At 54.9% G+C, this 8,084-nt stretch overlaps 1 non-coding gene and 1 pseudogene across 1 annotated transcript; both read right to left on the bottom strand.

Annotated features, from left to right (window-relative positions):
* LOC134426193 (28S ribosomal RNA) overlaps positions 1 to 5,004 on the bottom strand; it is a 7,656-nt pseudogene extending 2,652 nt beyond the window's left edge.
* Positions 5,005 to 5,900: 896 nt separating this feature from the next.
* On the bottom strand, positions 5,901 to 6,053 carry LOC134426247 (5.8S ribosomal RNA). Its single transcript, XR_010029950.1, has one exon. It is a non-coding gene; the product is annotated as a 5.8S ribosomal RNA (ribosomal RNA).
* Positions 6,054 to 8,084: the final 2,031 nt, after the last annotated feature.

Raw genomic sequence — 8,084 nt, 5'->3', positions numbered from 1 at the left:
AGGGTTGCCCTGTTTGACACCTGAGCGAATGTATATGGGGTCTGTTCTTCCCCTTCCAACGGAAATGTACGTCCTGACATCACGATACATTTCCCTCACTAAATCAATCACGTGTGAATCCACACCTCTCTGGACCAGACCCTCAAATACATGCTCATGACACACGGTGTCAAATGCCTTAGCGATGTCCACGAACACGACCCCCAGATGTTTGTGCTCTCCTTTTGCTGTTTTTACCACAAGTTGTAACAACTTGAGGTTCTCGGCACACCCTGATGCGCAAATAAAACCCCGTTGCCGGGGGTTAATGGGACAAGCTTTGGACAGCCTCGCCGTGGCGATCCTGGAAAATAGCCTAATCACCATTGAACCAATAGTGATAGGCCTCCAGTTATTGATATCACCAAGCTTCTCTACATCTGAAGACTTGTGTATCAAGACTGTCCTGCAGTCCCGCAGCGCATCTGGAATTGTACCGGTAATAAGCCAGAGGTTGAAGATCTCAGTCAACCGGGAAAATCTCGGGTCTTTTGCAATAATTTGACCCAGAGTAATCCCATCTGGCCCGGGAGCGGAGGTTTTACACATCTCTTTCAAGTTCTTATCCACCTCTTTCTCTGTAATTAGGGCCTCGAACACCACATTGTTCGCCTCCTTGTAAGGAGGGAAACCTAAGAGGCCACCAAATGTACCAGATGTATCCCATCTATTCTTAAAGTGATCGTGCACAACGCTCGATGGTACCTGGCACTGAATGGCTTCCGTGCTATCCAAGATGATACGCGCGAGGCGCCTTCTATGTGACTTGAACAACAACTGAAATCGCAAGAATTTGCCCCTCTTGATAGCTCTTTTGCACATCCAATTTGGTGTAGTCTTGGATGTTTTTTCGCCACGGGGTGCCTGCTTTTTTCGACCCTTACAGATAGATTTGCTCTGGCTAGGCTCCCCCAGAATACCGAGAAACTCGTTATATACGTCATTCACCACACAACCTGGATCTTGCCCATCAACAATTTTCTCAAAGGCCTCCCGATACATGGTGAACTTTCCAACCGATAGTCCCGCTTTGATCATCTTGCGGTATTGGAGCTTTAACTGTCCCTCCTTCGGCAATTTAGCAGACTCGGGTGGATGTTCGATCCCCACGGCGCCTACTAGGCCTTCATGTTCTTCTGCGGAGGGACCTTTCACTAGACGGCGCCTTTTATCGCTTATCTGCTTTGCTGTCTTCATTGGAATATGCTCCGCTAAAGGTTGATTAATGTTCCTTTTACCGGTGTACTCGTCCACCAGTTGTATCAGGAGAGCCTCTTCCTCTTCAGTCCATACTCGTTTGTGGGCCCCTCGGGCCGATGACTCTTTAGGATGGGAAGCAATAATCCGCTCCTCATTCCGCACAAGAGGATGTCTTATCCTCTTGTGCTGACCCAGGCCAATCTTGGTGGCAAACCCTCGATGGCACACCTCACAGACCCAGTCACCTGTGGGAGCCACACACACCATTCCCTTGCAACGCGGGATGTGACACGAGATACTGTGGTATTTTAGGTTTTGTTTACCACACTTCGCACATCTGAAAATGATCTTTCTCTGCCTGTGCACCCTTTTAAGATGATCAATCAGCCCCAGCATCCTAGTAAACGGGGTCTCACATTGAGGACAAGATGGCTGTTTGTCCGGCATTGATACGACCGGTGTTTTTGGCGTACTACCAATAGCTTTGGACCCATAAGGAGCCTCGGGTGTTTTGGGCTCTTCAGTATCCCCCCTCCTACTTTCGGCCTCAGGTGTTCTGGGCTCTTCGAAACCTCCCTCTGCACTCACAGCCTCTTCCTGGGCCAGCCCCATAGGGGAGATCTCATATGGCTCAGGGAGTTGCCCCAGAAACTCCCAGACATCTGCATAATGTATACCATCTCCTTTGACAATTCCAGAGTTAACAAACTCTAGACTTACAAGATTGAACCCCTCTTCCCTGGGCAGAGAGGGCACAGATTTGGCATCATTGACCCTTAGATCTAATGGGTCAGTCTGAGTTGCAGTAGAGATGTAACGCAAAGCTAGACATTGCACCATTATGTCAGTCCGGTAAGTTAAAGAAATGACCAGTCCAAGTGAGGGTAGAAATAGTCGTAGTCGACCCTCTCTCGAGCTACCAACTTTTGTCCAACATCAACAGCCCGTGGACAAGGCACTGTGCAACAGCGAACAGGCTGCGGCAAACTCTTTGTTTTAGCAGATCGTGATACTACCATTGGGTGGCGATCCCAACAATAGGGAGGGCTGGTAAATGCCCTCACTCACACTGGGGCAAAAGTCAACTTAGTTACCACAAGGGCATCCGGCGGGACCGCGAGGAGGTGCGACTTCTGCAGCTGAGCCCAGTTAGTAACTATTCTTAAGAGAGTCATAGTTACTCCCGCCGTTTACCCGCGCTTCATTGAATTTCTTCACTTTGACATTCAGAGCACTGGGCAGAAATCACATCGCGTCAACACCCGCCTCGGGCCTTCGCGATGCTTTGTTTTAATTAAACAGTCGGATTCCCCTGGTCCGCACCAGTTCTAAGCCGGCTGCTAGGCGCCAGCCGAGGCGGGGCGTCAGCCCGGGGACCCCCCCGGGGGACCCTCCCCTGTGCGAACCGCTCGGGGCTCCGGCCGCGGCAAGGCGGAGGGTGGGTGGGGGGGGTGGGAGGCGCCCGCCGCAGCTGGGACGATCCACGGGAAGGGCCCGGCACGCGTCCAGCCGCGGCGCGCACCCAGCCCCGCTTCGCGCCCCAGCCCGACCGACCCAGCCCTTAGAGCCAATCCTTATCCCGAAGTTACGGATCCGGCTTGCCGACTTCCCTTACCTACATTGTTCCAACATGCCAGAGGCTGTTCACCTTGGAGACCTGCTGCGGATATGGGTACGGCCCGGCGCGAGACTTACACCCTCTCCCCCGGATTTTCACGGGCCAGCGAGAACTCACCGGACGCCGCCGGAACCGCGACGCTTTCCAAGGCACGGGCCCCTCTATCGGGGCGAACCCATTCCAGGGCGCCCGGCCCTTCACAAAGAAAAGAGAACTCTCCCCGGGGCTCCCGCCAGCTTCTCCGGGATCGGTTGCGTCACCACACTGGGCGCCTCACGGCGCCCGTCTCCGCCACTCCGGATTCGGGGATCTGAACCCGACTCCCTTTCGATTGGCTGAGGGCAACGGAGGCCATCGCCCGCCCTTTTGGAACGGCGCTCGCCTATCACTTAGGACTGACTGACCCATGTTCAACTGCTGTTCACAAGGAACCCTGCTCCACTTTGGCTTTCAAAGCTCTCGTTTGAATATTTGCTACTACCACCAAGATCTGCACCTGCGGCAGCTCCACCTGGGCCCAAGCCCCAGGCTTCGAGGCGCACCGCCATGGCCCTCCTACTCGTCACGGCCTAGCCCCCGCGGGCATCGCACTGCCGGTGACGGCCGAGTATGGGCCCGACGCTCCAGCGCCATCCATTTTCAGGGCCAGTTGATTCGGCAGGTGAGTTGTTACACACTCCTTAGCGGATTCCGATTTTCATGGCCACCGTCCTGCTGTCTAGATCAACCAACACCTTTTCTGGGCTCTGATGAGTGTCAGCATTGGGCGCCTTAACTCGGTGTTCGGTTCATCCCGCAGCGCCAGTTCTGCTTACCAAAAGTGGCCCACTGAGCATTCGCATTCCATGGCGCGGCTCCACGCCAGTGAGCCCGCCCCCTTACCCATTGAAAGTTTGAGAATAGGTTGAGATTGTTTCAGCTCCAAGGCCTCTAATCATTAGCTTTACCAGGTAAAACTGCCCATTGCCAAGTGCCAGCTGAGGGAAACTTCAGAGGGAACCAGCTACTAGATGGTCTGTCTTTCGCCCCTAGACCCGCGTTGGACGACGGATTTGCACGTCAGGACCACTACGGACCTCCACCAGAGTTTCCTTTGGCTTCGCCCTGCCCAGGCATAGTTCACCATCTTTCGGGTCCTAGCACGGACGCTCACGCTCCACCTCCCCGGCCCCGCGAAGGGGCGGTGGGTGAGACGGGCTGGTGGTGCGCCTGGGGCTACCAGGCGCAACATGCGCCACGGGATCCCACCTCAGCCGGCACGCGCCGGCCCTTACCTTCATTGTGCTGCAGGCTTTCGACAATGGCTCCTGACTCGCGCACGTGCCGCCTGTCAAGCTCACTCCTTGGTCTGTGTTTCAAGACGGGTCAGGTGGGTAGCCAACATCGCTGCAGACCCCGGGCACCCCAGCGCGGCCTGTGAGCCCAGCCCAGTGGCGCCGCGCGGTCGGGGCGCACTGAGCACAGTCCGCCCCGGTTGACAGCAGGGCCGGGGGCCAGCGGGCCCAGCCCCTGCACCCCTGCGAGAAACGCTGTGCTTTGAGGACGCTTACCCCCCGCGAGGGGAGAAGCGACGCCCCCCGCCACGGCACTACCACGGATGGGGTTTGCCCGGGCGACGGAGGGGAGGCGGAGGCGAGGATCCACCAAACCTGCGCCAGACGAATGAAACTCGCCGGGTTGAATCCTCCAGGCAGACTGCGCAGGCCCCACCTGTTTACCTCTTAACGGTTTCACACCCTCTTGAACTCTCTCTTCAGAGTTCTTTTCGACTTTCTCTTACGATTCTTGTTGGCTATCGGTCTCGTGCCAGTATTTAACCTTAGATGAAGTTTACCATCCGGTTTAGGCTGCATTCCCAAGCAACCTGACTCTGAGAAGCCCCGGGCCCGGCGCGCTGGGGGGCCGCTACTGGCCTCACACCGTCTGCGGGCTGCGGCCTCGATCACAAGGATTTGGGTCCCCCAAGAGCGCCGCCCAGGAGGGGGGCTTCTGTACGTCACATGTCCCGTGCCCCACTGCGGGGGGAGATTCAGCCCTGGGCTTTTCCCTCTTTGCTCACCGTTACTGATGGAATCCTTGTTAGTTTCTTTTCCCTTGCTGACTAATTTGCTTAAATTCAGCGGCTCGCCATGTCTGATCTGAGGTTGCAAGGCCAAAGCTTGGCCACACCTCCCGGCCCATGCTGCTCCTAAAGAAGTGGCATGCCAACAGGCCAACAGCCAGCCAGCTTCTCCCACCTACTACTCTCACCTCCCTCCCCACTGGCTCCCATGCACCAGGGGAAAACAAAGCCAGAGGCAGAGAAGCAGAGACGGAGTGCCCCATCCCAGAGACAAGAACCAAAAAGGGAGTGTGGCAGAGACAGCCCTGATGGGGGACCAGCCAAGTGGCGGCACGTGATGGCCTTGGTGGAGAGAGAGAAAAGCCATGGTGCTATTTGCACCCCGAGACCGCAACAGAAGAGGAGCAGGGCAGGCGAAGGGAGGAGGGGGTCAGAACCCCTGTCCCTGGCGCTCTCGCCTCACATGCACACGCAGCAGCACAGCACAGTACCCCCGTGGTATCCACCCGCAGACAGCCGCCTGCGTGACTGGGAGGCTACGGGTGAGGCCTGCACCTCATCTCCCTCTTGTCCCCTCTGTTCTCCCAGCCCACGGTGATGTTTTCAACGCTGTCTCTTACTCTCCTCATCTCCCACCACCACCATACCGCGGCATGGGTGCCCCAAGGACAAACTCTGCCCCAGTGGCTCACTCCAGGAGTGGGGAGCTATGGATCAGTCCCTGAGTCTGCATATAGGGGGATGAAGGCCCTGCGCGGCAACAATGACGATGACAGCCATGACGATGATGACGCCTGCTGGGTCACAGGGAAAAAATTGAGGCCGCCAAGGGAAAAGCATCCCTTGCCAAACCCCTGACCGCCTTCCCTCTGGGCACCAGCGAGCCAGCATCGTCTCCGCTGCTGACCACAGTCAACTGGCCTGCGAGGCGACGCCAGCCGCACCACTGTGGTGGCCCCCGGACGGCGACTGATCGTCAAGAAATGCTCAGACGGGCGTAGCCCCGGGAGGAACCCAGGGCCGCAAGTGCATTCAAAGTGTGGATGACCAATGTGTCCTGCAATTCATACTAATTCTTGCAGCTAGCTGCATTCTTCATTAATGCATGAGCCGTGTGATCCACCGCTAAGTGTTGTCTGGCTTTTGGCACCGATCCCGCACGCGTGGAGGGGCTGGGACCGCTCACATGAAGCGGCCCCTTTCTCTTGTGCTGAGGACGTGCAGGCGCGTGCCTGGCTTTGACCATCCTTACTTGATAGTCAGGATTGCAGACCTAGGAGATCCAGCCACACTGAACTGGAATTCTTCCTCAAACCTCCACACTATGGTGGCACTGAAGGAGATCTGAGCAGTCTGGGTCCCACCTGGTGCACCGATGTCTTCCTCAGGCGCAAACTTGAAGCAGAAGCCCACATTGGCAGTTGAAGGGCTATAGGTGAAGGGAGCATCAATAGCTCCTAGGTTAATCAGTTCCACCTGCAGCAGCAAGAAAGCAAAATGGAAATACATGTGGAATCTTCCCTTCTTGTGAGTTATTGTCTAATGACGCAATTAATACCCAGAAATAGCAGACGATGCTATGAATGGCAAAAAAATACAACAGGACAAGTTCTGCCTTTGGGTTTTCCTGCAAAGCAGTGGCAGCTCCACAGAACTGGAGTCCACAACCCTGGGGTTATCCCATGGACACAGAGCTGTGCACCTCTGATCAGCATCACCAAGTTCATTCAGACCTGGCCCTGAGAGCAATGTGGGCTGATTGCAGCTGCGTAGGGAATCACCCCAGAGCTGCTGCTGCCCCACTGAGCACAGCTCCAACAGCACCATCTACTCATTCACCTTTTCCCATGTCATGAAAACAATACATTGATTATGAGGCATCAGCATCAAAATGTATAGACAGCATCATCTTTTGGTAAGAAAACTCAGCATGTCTTTGCCTCCCACAGCCAAGCTTTTGGAAGTGTCTGGCATGATGTAGTGCCTCATCTTCTACCTCTTTCAGCTGCTCTCTCTTTGGATTTTGTTGCAAACTTGACACTATTGGGGAGGAGACAAATAGGTAGAAAAATGCTTTGCTTTATTCCCAGGAACACTTTTCTCTTTCTAGAGCCAGAGATGCACCAAGGCTGAAGTGTGTTGAGGGACTGGTCAGCAAGGGAAAGAACTCCCAAGCCCTTTGCAAGGGCCAGCACTGAGCCAGGAGGCTGGATGGCTTTCCTGTGACTTGCAGCAATAAGCAGGAGACACTTGACTGGAAGCTGTCTGCAGTTGACTGAAGCTCAAAGGCAGCCAGTTTGTTCCAGCTGCTTCTGAACAGCCCAGTCCAAAGGTGCCTTGTGTCTGGCACGACCACAAAAGCCTCTGAACATCCCTTTTTGACCCAGGCTTCGTTTCATATGCCAAGGGGTTGTTTTGCAGCAAGCCTCCCAGCTGATTCCCAAAGAAGGAACTGGGGCTTCATGAACAACAGACACACCTTTCAGACCCTCCCAGATTTCACCAGTAGATCAAATATTCCCTGCTCACAACTGCCCAGGTCGGCAGCAATTCCACACTTCCACCAGGCTTGCTCTGCCTCAGGAGCCATCAGGATCCACCCCAAGCCTTCTGCTCACGTCATAGATGTGGGGGGTGTCGATAGAAATGTTCCCAAGGTTCAGAGTAGGAGAGCTGAATTCTACCAAGGGTCCTTGTCCTTCCCCTCTGAGCTGCAGGGGCAGCCTGCTCTCACAGCCTGGGGAGAGATGTCTATTGCACTACAATCATTCCCTCTGTTATACTGGATTTTCCAGGCTGCCTCAGTGCTAGACCCTGACTCTGAGCTGGATGCAACCAGCTCCTGATGCTGCAGGAGAGGATATGGACCCTCCTCTTCCCTCAGCCTTGGGGCTGACTTCTAATTTCTAACCCATTCCTTGGGCTGCTTTCCAATTTCAGCCACCAGTCCGCTGAGTTTAAAACATCTCTGCTGCCTTGTAGTGACAGGCCAAGGAGTTACAGGTATAAATTGAAAGAAAGGAAATTTAGCTTAGATATTAGGAAGAAATTTTTTACTCTGAGGGTGGTGAGACACTGGAGCAGGTTCCCCAGGGCTGTTGTGGAGGTTCCAGCCCTGAAAGTGTTCCAAGCCAGGCTGGATGGGGCTTGGAGCTACCTGTTCTA

The sequence above is a fragment of the Melospiza melodia genome, chromosome 17 (assembly GCF_035770615.1).
Source record: "Melospiza melodia melodia isolate bMelMel2 chromosome 17, bMelMel2.pri, whole genome shotgun sequence".
NCBI classification, from domain to species: Eukaryota; Metazoa; Chordata; class Aves; order Passeriformes; family Passerellidae; genus Melospiza; species Melospiza melodia.
The sequence above is the reverse complement of the archived record's forward strand: the minus strand, read 5'-3'. Positions and strand labels throughout refer to the sequence as shown.